Here is a 12,551-nt window from a genome sequence, read left to right on the forward strand (position 1 = left end):
CCGTTCGGGGCTCCGGAGAGGGGAATCCGTCGCCATCGTCATCATCAACCATCCTCCATCACCAATTTCATGATGCTCACCATCGTGCGTGAGTAATTCCATCGTAGGCTTGCTGGACGGTGATGGGTTGGATGAGATTTATCATGTAATCGAGTTATTTTTGTTAGGGTTTGATCCCTAGTATCCACTATGTTCTGAGATTGATGTTGCTATGACTTTGCTATGCTTAATGCTTGTCACTAGGGCCCGAGTGCCATGATTTCAGATCTGAACCTATTATGTTTTCATGAATATATATGTGAGTTCTTGATCCTATCTTTCAAGTCTATAGTCACCTACTATGTGTTATGATCCGGCAACCCCGGAGTGACAATAATCGGGACCACTTCCGGTGATGATCGTAGTTTGAGGAGTTCATGTATTCACTATGTGTTAATGCTTTGGTTCGGTACCCTATTAAAAGGAGGCCTTAATATCCCTTAGTTTCCACTAGGACCCCGCTGCCACGGGAGGGTAGGACAAAAGATGTCATGCAAGTTCTTTTCCATAAGCACGTATGACTATATTCGGAATACATGCCTACATTACATTGATGAATTGGAGCTAGTTCTGTGTCACCCTAGGTTATGACTGTTACATGATGAACCACATCTGGCATAATTCTCTATCACCGATCCATTGCCTACGAGCTTTCCATATATTGTTCTTCGCTTATTTGCTTTTCCGCTGCTATTGTTATCATCACTACAAAATACCAAAAATATCACTTTTGCTACCGTTACTTTTGCTATCGTTACCACTACTATCATATTACTTTGATACTAAATACTTTGTTGCAGATATTAAGTTTCCAGGTGTGGTTGAATTGACAACTCATCTACTAATACTTGAGAATATTCTTTGGCTCCCCTTGTGTCGAATCAATAAATTTGGGTTGAATAATCTACCCTCAAAAACTGTTGCGATCCCCTATACTTGTGGGTTATCAAGACTATTTTTTGGCGCCGTTGCCGAGGAGCATAGCTTTATTCTTTGAGTCACTTGGGATTTATATCTTCTTATCATTATGAAGAACTTGAGAGATCCAAAAACCAAGATTTATCCCTCAACTACGAGGGGAGGTAAGGAACTTCCATCTAGCTCTGCACTTGATTCACCTTCTGTTTTGAGTAAGCTTGCGACACCTAAACCTGCTTCTGCTATTGATTCTGATATGACGCATGTTATTGATGATGCCACTTCTGCTATGCATGATACTTATGATGAAACTACTTCTATGCCTGATACTACTATGCCACTCGGTGAATTTCTTGATGAACAACTTGCTAGGGCTAGAGAGAATGAAATTATTGAAACTAATGAAAGTGATTATGAAGGCTCTCCTAATAAATATGAATTACCTGTTGTGCCTGAGGGACATGTTATGGATGAAGAAACTAAAAGAGACTTTCTTGCTTACAATGATAGAAGTGATCTTAAGAAATTATTAGCTAAGCTTAAACAAAAAACTCTGAATGCTAGAATGAAATATGATCCTGCTTATGCTACTTCACATATCTTTGTCACTGATAAGGATTACGAATTCTCTATTGATCCTGATATAATTACTTTGGTTGAATCTGGTCCTTTTTATGGCTATGAATCTGAAACTATTGTGGCACATCTTACTAAATTAAATGACATAGTCACCCTGTTCACTAATGATGAGAGAACTCGCTAATTTTATATTCTTAAAATATTTCCGTTCTCATTAAAGGGTGATGCTAAGATATGGTTTAATTCTCTTGATCCTGGTTGTGTGCGTAGTCCCCAGGATATGATTTATTACTTCTCTACTAAATATTTCCCTGCTCATAAGAAACAAGATGCCTTAAGGAATATATATAATTTTGTGCAAATTGAAGAAGAGAGTCTCCCACAAGCTTGGGAGAGCCTTATCCAATTACTTAATGCTTTGCCTGATCACCCTCTTAAGAAAAATGAAATACTTGATATCTTTTATAATGGACTAACCGATGCTTCCAGAGATTACCTGGATAGTTGTGTTGGTTCTGTTTTCAGGGAAAGAACACCGGATGAAGCTGAAATTCTATTGAATAATATGTTGACAAATGAAAATAATTGGACACTTCCTGATCCAACTCCTGAGCCTATTCCTAAACCAATTCTGAAGAAAAGGTGTGTTCTATTTCTCAGTCCTGAAGATATGCAAGAGGTAAAGAAATCCATGAAAGAAAAGGGTATTAAAGCTGAAGATGTTAAGAATTTACCTCCTATTGAATAAATACATGGTCTTAATTTACCGCCTGTTGAAGAAATATATGGTTTTAATCCATCACCTATTGAAGAAACACATGGTCTTGATAACCCGGCACAGGTAGTAAAGGTAAATTCTCTCTATAGATATGATAAAGCTGAAATCCCATTTACTAAGTTTGCTAGCCCATGCTTATATGAGTTTAATAAATTTATGGTTAAGCAAGAAGACTTCAATGCTTATTTTGGTAGAGAATTAAAACACAGTGTTGATATGCTTGAACACTTGGGTGATTATATGGCTAATGTCAAAGGTGAACTTAAACTTATTAGTAAACATGCTTCTATGGTTACCACTCAAGTAGAACAAGTACTTAAAGCTCAAAATGATTTGCTCAATGAATTGAATAGTAAGAATAAGGACTATGTTGTTAGAGTGGCTACTAGAACTGGTAAAATGATTCAGGAACCTTTGTATCCTGAAGGCCACCCTAAGAGAATTGAGCAAGATTCTCAGAGAAATAATATAGATGAACCTAGTCCTTTTAAAAGGAAGAAAAAGAAAAATGATAGGACTTTGCATGCTTCTAGTGAACCTATTGCTGAAACACCTGAGAATCCAAATGATATTTCTATTTCTGATGCTGAAACACAATCTGGTAATGAACCTAAAACTAGTGATAATGTTAATGATAATGTTCATGTTGATGCTCAATGCAACCTAGCAAGATAATGATATAGAAATTGAACCTGTTGTTGATCTTGATAACCCACAATCAAAGAATCAATTTTATGATAAGAGAGACTTTGTTGCTAGGAAACATGGTAAAGAAAGAGAACCATGGGTTCAAAAACCCATGCATTTTCCTCCCAAACCATCCAACAAAAAGGATGGTGAGGATTTTGAGCACTTTGCTGAAATGATTAGACCTATATTTTTGCGTATGCGATTAACTGGTATGTTCAAAATGAATCCTTATGCTAAGTACATGAAAGAAATTGTTACTAATAAAAAAAGATACCGGAAGCTGAAATTTCCACCATGCTTGCTAATTATACTTTTAAGGGTGGAATACCTAAGAAGTTAGGAGATCCAGGAGTACCCACTATACCATGCTCCATTAAAAGGAATTATGTTAAAATTGCTTTATGTGATCTTGGAGCCGGTGTTAGTGTTATGCCTCTCTCTTTATATCGTAGACTTGATTTGAATAAGTTGACACCTACTGAAATATCTTTGCAAATGGCTGATAAATCAACTGCTATACCTGTCGGTATTTGTGAGGATGTGCCTGTTGTGGTTGCTAACGTTACTATTTTAACGGATTTTGTTATTCTTGGTATTCCCGAGGACGATGGTATGTCTATTATTCTTGGAAGACCCTTTTTGAATACTGCAGGGGCTGTTATTGATTGCACCAACGGCAATGTCACTTTTCATGTTAATGGTAATGAGCATACGGTACACTTTCCGAGGAAACAACCTCAAGTCCACAGTATCAATTATATTGGAAAAATTCCATCGATTATTTTTGGAGGTTTTGAATTTCCTCTTCCTACTATCAAGAAGAAATATGATATTCTTATTGTTGGGGATGTGCATATCCCTGTTGAGGTAACCTAGTGTTATTCGAAAATTCTCCGGTCCCATGTTATTCCGAATGAGTTTCTTAACAAGACTTGATCAACCTTGTTAGTGGATTCCTTTTGATGAGCATGAGATGTATGAATTTAGAAGGCACAACTCTCTGTACCCTCTTTTTACTTTTTGTTATTTATATTAAATAAAGCAAAAATAGTATTTTCTGTCTGTTATCTGAATTATCCGTGCAATATAAAAATACCACAAAAAAAGTTCTCCAAATGCCCTGAAATTTAAATATGATTTTTATGGAATATTTTGAGAATATTTGGCATTGAGAATACAGCAGGGGGGCATCCACCTAGCCATGAGCGTGGAGGGCGCACCCTAACCCCCTGGGCGCGCCCCCTGCCTCATGGGCCCACGGTGGCCCTCCTCCACTTATTCCTACACCCACACTCCTTCTTCCTCCCACAAACACCATTATCCAGCTCAAGCACGAGTTCTAACTCATTTTGCTACGATTTTTGATCTCCTTGCTCAAAGCACCTCTCAGAAAACTGCTTTGGGGGATTGTTCCTTGGTATGCGACTCCTCCATTGGTCCAATTAGTTTTTGTTCTAATGCTTTATACATTGCAAATTTGTGCTGCCTAGGTGACCATGTTCTTGAGCTTGCATGTCAAATTTATGTGGTTCCAAGTAGTTTTGGTGCATGATATAGGCTCTAGGCACTTGTAGGAGTAGTTGCTATCAATTTTGTTGAGTTTGGTTCACTTTTATTTGAAGTTACTAAAAAATTCAGAAATTTTTCAGAGGAAGAAATATGTTTAGGAAAATGTACCAAGGTGATTCTTCAAGGAAACAAGGACCCAGGCTTGCAATGCGTGATGCTGATGATGAGCCACCAAAGGACGCTCCAGTGCGGCCTTGTGAATGGGCTTCAGAGGACTTCACGGATCGAGCGGGAATTAAGGAAGAATTTAACACATATTTGCGTAATGCTGATCTTGTGAGCTTCGAGGCAAAAAAATGCCGTCAGTACCACTATCTCACTAGTTCCTTTGTGAGGAGGTTTGAATTTTCATCTTCACGTAATTCTCAAACTGTCCTGTTTGATCTTTATGAATATTCTTACACTATGGACTTAGAGGAGTTTACCACTGCTTGCAAACTTCCACAATGGGGCAGTGCTAGTGAACCTCGCAAATCTGAATTTAGAGATTTTCTTGGTAATATAACTATGGGGGAATCTAGAGATATAGCACAAGCTACCATAGGGAGCATTCACTTTCCTGCTATACATTATTTTGCTCTCTTCATAGGTAGATGCATTAACGGTAAAGATGAAGCATGTCACATGCGTGTCCCTGACCTCAATATTCTTAGGAGTGTTGTGTTAGGAGATAAATCTTATAATTTGGGAGTCATTGCACGTAGGTTGCATCTTAATAGATTTAATGGAGATTTCTTTGGTGGAATTTATGCGACCCGCATAGCTAATTTTCTTGGTATAACCATATGTGAAGATGATATTGAGTTGCCCCCTGCTTATTTGGATTATGAGACTATGGTTCGTCATCAGTTTGTTGAGAGGAACGATCAGTTCCTCCAGTACCGACTAATCTTTGACAAACGACACACCTATCACGTCGCTCTCCTTGCTTATACTTTCTTTGACTTTCAGGCAAAAGGGAGATATTTTATAACCAGAGAGGAGGCAGAAGAGTATAAGAGGAGAGCTGAGGTAGCTCGCCTCCAAGCTGCAGCCCACGATGCAATGATTGTTGCATCTCAGTACGACCCCAACTACAACTTTGGATATCCGCCAAGCCATCTGTGGCATTAGACCAACTTAGGCCAAAAGCCTAAGCTTGGGGGAGTACGTATTTCTCACCGACATTACATTAATGTTCACACACTCATTGCTAGATGTCGTTGCTCATACTTTTTCATTGTAATATCCATGCTAGTTTATTTCCTTTTATTGCTTTCTTCTTGTGTGTTTAATAAACCTTAAGAAAAACAAACCAAAAATTAGTTGTAGCTTTTAATTAGTTTACTTTCCATGCTTGTAGTAGTAATTAAAAAGAAAACCCAAAAAGATTTCTTGTTCTTCTTTTACTTGTTGGGAGCTTTCCCGTGTATATAGTTTTATTTCTTTTCTTTTCTTTGGGAGTCGATAGGAGAAGACCTTAATTAAATTGTTGAAGTGGCTCTTATATGCATTATTGTTGATCTGACAAAAGAGCCCATATTGCCCTGTCTTCTCCTATTTATTGAATGCTTGCAGATTCCAGCTTAGTCCAATGCACAGGCACTATTATTATTATTCACATCATTCGGTCGTGCAAGTGAAAGGCAATTATGACGATATATGATGGACTGATTGAGATGGGAGAAGCTGGTATGAACTCGACCTCTCTTGTTTTTGTAAATATGATTAGTTCATCGTTCCTGATTCAGCCTATTATGAATAAACATGTTTGCGATGACAATTAGAGATCATAGTTCCTTATGCCATGCTTAATTAGCTAGGAGCTTATAATGGTTTACCTTGCCTGTCAACATGCTATTAAAATGGTTGTGATGTGGTATGATAGGGTGGTATCCTCTTTTGAATGATTCGAGTGGCTTGACTTGGTACATGTTCATGCATCTAGTTGAAACAAAATCAACATAGCCTATACGATATTTATGTTCATGGTGCATTATATCCTACTCATGCTTGTATTCGGTGTTGATTAATTTTAATGCATGTTCATGATTGTTGTCGCTCTCTAGCTGGTCGCTTCCCAGTCTTTTTCTAGCCTTCACCTGTACTAAGCGAGAATACTGCTTATGCATCCAATCCCGTAAACCCCAAAGTTATTCCATATGAGTCCACTATACCTTCCTATATGCGGTATCTACCTGCCGTTCCAAGTAAATTTGTATGTGCCAAACTCTAAATCTTCAAATAAATATCCTGTTTTGTATGCTCAAATAGCTCATGTATCAACTAGGGCTGTCCATATCTTCCATGTTAGGCGGGTTATTCTCAAGAGGAGTGGACTCCGCTCCTCACTCACGAGAAAGTGGCTGGTCACCGAGATGCCCAGTCCCATGCTTTATGCAAATCAAATCAAAATAATTGCAAACAAAACTCCCCCTGGGACTCCTGTTAGTTGGAGGCACTCGTTGTTTCGAGCAAGCCATGGATTGATGCTTGTTGGTGGAGGAGGAGTATAAACTTTACCATTCTATTTGGGAACCGCCTATAATGTGTGTAGCATGGAAGATATCGCCATCTCTTGGTTGTTATGTTGACAATGAAAGTATACCGCTCAAAATATTATTCATCTCTATTTCAAAACCGAGCTCTGGCACCTCTACAAATCCCTGCTTCCCTCTGCGAAGGGCCTATCTATTTACTTTCATGTTGAGTCATCATCCTCTTATTAAAAAGCACCAGTTGGAGAGCACCACTGTCATTTGCATTCATTAGTGTTAGTTTACATTGAGTGTGACTTGACCGGATCTCTTTTACCATGAAGTACAATGTCTAGTCAGTCCTTGATCTTTAAAGGTGCTTTGCATTTATGTTTTGCAGTCTCAGAAAGGGCTAGCGAGATACCATCTTGTTATATCATATTATGATTGTTTTGAGAGAGTGTTGTCATCTGAGATTTATTATTATTGCTCGCTAGTTGATTATGCCATTGATATGAGTAAACATGAGACCTAAGCGTTATTGTGAATATGGTTAGTTTATAATCTTTGCTGAAAACTTGAATGCTGGCTTTACATATTTACAACAACAAGAGCAAACAGAGTTTGTAAAAGTTTTTCTTTCTCACTTTCAGTTTGTCAATTGAATTGCTTGAGGACAAGCAAAGGTTTAAGCTTGGGGGCATTGATACGTCTCCATCGTATCTACTTTTCCAAACACTTTTGCCCTTGTTTTGGACTCTAACTTGCATGATTTGAATGGAACTAACCTGGACTGACGTTGTTTTCGGCAGAATTGCCATGGTGTTATTTTGTGCAGAAACAAAAGTTCTCGGAATGACCTGAAACTCCACGGAGCGTATTTTTGGAAATAATAAAAAATATTGGCAAAAGATCAAGGCCAGGGGGGCCACACCCTAGCCACGAGGGTGGGGGCGCGCCTGCCCCTACCTCGTGGGCCCCCTGGAGCTCCTCCGACCTCAACTCCAACTCTATATATTCGTGCTCGGAGAGAAAAAATCAGAGAGAAAGATTCATTGCATTTTACGATATGGAGCCGCCGCCAAGCCCTAAACTCTCTCGGGAGGGCTGATCTGGAGTCCGTTCGGGGCTCCGGAGAGGGGAATCCGTCGCCATCATCATCATCAACCATCCTCCATCACCAATTTCATGATGCTCACCGCCGTGCGTGAGTAATTCCATCGTAGGCTTGCTAGACGGTGATGGGTTGGATGAGATTTATCATGTAATCGAGTTATTTTTGTTAGGGTTTGATCCCTAGTATCCACTATGTTCTGAGATTGATGTTGCTATGACTTTGCTATGCTTAATGCTTGTCACGAGGGCCCGAGTGCCATGATTTCATATCTAAACCTATTATGTTTTCATGAATATATGTGAGTTCTTGATCCTATCTTACAAGTCTATAGTCACCTACTATGTGTTATGATCCGGCAACCCCGAAGTGACAATAATCGGGACCACTTCCGATGATGACCGTAGTTTGAGGAGTTCATGTATTCACTATGTGTTAATGCTTTGGTCCGGTACTCTATTAAAAGGAGGCCTTAATATCCCTTAGTTTCCGCTAGGACCCAGCTGCCATGGGAGGGTAGGACAAAAGATGTCATGCAAGTTCTTTTCCATAAGCATGTATGACTATATTCGGAATACATGCCTACATTACATTGATGAATTGGAGCTAGTTCTGTGTCACCCTAGGTTATGACTGTTACATGATGAACCACATCCAGCATAATTCTCTATCACCGATCCATTGCCTACGAGCTTTCCATATATTGTTCTTCGCTTATTTACTTTTCCGCTGCTATTGTTATCATCACTACAAAATACCAAAAACATCACTTTTGCTACCGTTACTTTTGCTATCGTTACCACTACTATCATATTACTTTGCTACTAAATACTTTGCTGCAGATATTAAGTTTCCAGGTGTGGTTGAATTGACAACTCAGCTGCTAATACTTGAGAATATTCTTTGGCTCCCCTTGTGTCGAATCAATAAATTTGGGTTGAATACTCTATCCTCGAAAACTGTTGCGATCCCCTATACTTGTGGGTTATCACACATGTAGGTCCTGTTATCAGAGGTTTTGACCCACTGTTCGACCCTTTTTTCATATGGGGAAATGAGTTGTCCATGAATATCAATCAAATCAAGAAACTCAGAAAGATTGTTAGGATAAAGAAATTAGCGACAAAAAACAATAAGATCTTTGTCTGCACAATGAAGGAGACATCAGTTCACTATAAGATGGTACTAACTATTATACCTTGCCTTTTTTATTCCTTTGCCCCATTTCCAATATAGAGAAGATATTTATGCACATCCTAGTTTTCAGGCCTTTCCAAAGCAGTTCACTGATGATTACCTCTCAAACCACCTCTATGGTCAGGAGGCGAGGAAGGTTTTCATACAACACCCACGGTTCAATATTGAAGTGTTCCTGAAGAGGTCGAAGGACGGGCGGTCAATCATCCACAGGCACTGGCCTAAAGTTGCAAAGACCTTCAACATGAATGAAGGCTCAATATTCGCCTTCCGCTTCAGCAGTTTTCCAGATGAGATGCATCTGTCTATTTACCGTCTATGATGCTAATTTCGAAAGGTTCTACATGTTGCATGTGGAACTTGCTGCTGGTGTAGTTGTGTAATGGGGTAGCTGAGTGCTGAAGCTATATCATGTTGTACTCTGATGTATTTCAATTATGAAATTCCACTTCCTTGATATGGAAATGAAATATATTGTGTGCTTAATATGAATGTCAATTAGATTAATAAATGGATTATTAATAATAGGGCAATTAGCCTACTAATGGCGAATTAGCCTGCTAATTGGGTTTTGATATTGCAAACGGTTGTTGAAAAAATACCGTGGGCGATGACCTCAGGCAACGCACACAGTTTCTAGGAATAAACCGTGTTGGATCAATGAACAATCACACACGACTTTCTCTTGAAAACTGTTTGCATTAGGCCACCTTGCGCAAACGTTTACCACATAAATACTGTGTGTCATGGACAGCCTTTGCCACACACTTTCTTCTACGGACCATGTGTGCTACATTCAATAATGCAAACGATTTAACGAGAAAAATTGTGTGTGATGTACCTGTGAACGGAAATGTTTTACTTGGAGCGACTGTGTGGGATGTGCATACGAACGAAAATGTTTAGCGGGGACTGAATGTATGGGATATACTTGCGACCGGAAACAATTTTGCCGTATAATTGTATTTTTTAGCTTTACTGTACGTATTTCCGTATTTGAGTGCTCGTCGGTCGCACATGACCTCATTTTGCCGAACGTGTGTGCCAGGAGGGCATATCCCCGACGGTTTCTGGGTCGTGTGGGAAGGACCCCCCTATCGCCCATACTCACTTGGCGATGGGTCCAAATGTCGTCGTGGAAAGGAGTAAAAAACCATTTTGTTTAGGACCGACGCTCACCAGTGAATGCCTCGCCGAAAAAGTTGTCAGAAGACATGACCTATTTTTTTCTTAAGTATTTTGCCATTGTGGTTCAGGGTTGTGACTATTGTACAGAGCCGGATATAGTTCTCTTGGTCGAGCTACTTTGGGTATTCGGAGGAGGAACCCGTCGTGCAATGCCGAAGACAATCTGCGTGCCGGACACATCGTCATTGAAGCCTGGTTCAGGGGCTACTGAGGGAGTCCTAGATTAGGGGGTCCCCAGGCATCCGGGCTATGTGACCTGGGCCGGATTGGTGGGCTGTGAAGATACAAGATAGAAGGCTTCCCCCGTGTCCGGTTGGGACTCTCCTTGGCATGGAAGGCAAGCTTGGCGTTCGGATATGAAGATTCCTTTCTCAGTAAACCGACTCTGTACAAACCCTAGCCCCCTCTGGTATCTATACAAACTGGAGGATTTAGTCCATAGGGGTAGTCATAATCATACAGGTTAGACATCTAGGGTTTAGCCATTACGATCTCGTGGTAGATCAACTCTTGTAACCCCTGTACTCATCAAAGTCAATCAAGCAGGATGTAGGGTTTTACCTCCATCAAGAGGGCCCGAACCTGGGTAAACATCATGTCCCCTGCCTCCTGTTACCTTCGATCCTTAGACGCACAGTTCGGGACCCCCTACCCGAGATCTGCCGGTTTTGACACCGACAGTCGTCTCAACAGATTTAGATGGTGCCCTATTTAACGTGAATGCAACTGTCCCTAATGCATAACCCAAAAATGATAGTGGTAAATCGGTAAGAGACGTCATAGATCGCACCATATCTAATAAAGTATAGTTACGCCATTCTGACACACCATTACGCTGTGGTGTTCCAGGTGGCGTGAATTGTGAAACTATTCCACATTGTTTTAAATGAAGGCCAAACTCACAACTCAAATATTCACCGCCGCAATCAGATTGTAGAAACTTTTTTTCTTGTTATGATGATTCTTCATTTCTCTTTGAAATTCTTTGAACTTTTCAAATGTTTCGGACTTGTGTTTCATTAAGTAGATATAACAATATCTGCTCAAATCATCTGTGAAGGTTAGAAAATAATGATACCCGCCGCGACCCTCAACACTCATCGGACCACATACATCGGTATGTATTATTTCCAATAAGTCAGTGGCTCGATCCATTGTTCCGGAGAACGTAGTCTTAGTAATCTTGCCCATGAGGCATGATTCACAAGCATCAAATGATTCATAATCAAGTGATTCCAAAAGTCCATCCGCATGGAGTTTCTTCATGTGCTTTACACCAATATGACCAAAACGGTAGTGCCACAAATATGTTGCACTATCATTATCAATTTTGCATCTTTTGGCATCAATATTATGAATATGTGTATCACCACAATCGAGATTCAACAAAAATAGACCACTCTTCAAGGGTGCATGACCATAAAAGATATTACTCATATAAATAGAAGAACCATTATTCTCTGATTTAAATGAATAACTGTCTCACATTTAAACCAGCACCCCGCCGCCGCTGCCGTTCGCCGGACCTCGCCGGAGGTCGCCGCCGCCTCCGTTTTCGCGAGAAAACCGATCGGTTTTTTCTCGAAACCCTAGATTCCGTTTTTTATTTTTTATATCGATTTTTTTGGTTTAGTTATTTAGCGGACGTTCTTCCATACGTTCGTTTTAACGAACGGTTTTCGTCCATTAGCCACAGATAGCAAACGTTCGTTCGTTAGCCTGTTCGTCAGTTTTTCTTTTTCTCGGATTTTTCGCGATTATTTTTGATCGCGATTTCTGATCCGATTTTCGTTTTAGTTTATCTTTTCGCTCGTTTATCGGAATCAGGCGATTCAAGCGCCTAGAGTTTCGTCACGAAGCCCTCTTTCTGTTTAACCAACTTAAACAAGTTTTTGCTACTGTAAAATTTGACTTTAGTCCAGATTAGTAAACGAAGTTTGTTTCTTTCGTTATTTGAGTTTCGTAGTTTCGTTTGATTTCATTCTTTTTGCAAACCAGAATTCTTAAGTTGAACTTTCTGGTT

This window comes from Triticum aestivum, chromosome 1A (genome assembly GCF_018294505.1).
Source record: "Triticum aestivum cultivar Chinese Spring chromosome 1A, IWGSC CS RefSeq v2.1, whole genome shotgun sequence".
In the NCBI taxonomy this organism is placed as follows: Eukaryota; Viridiplantae; Streptophyta; class Magnoliopsida; order Poales; family Poaceae; genus Triticum; species Triticum aestivum.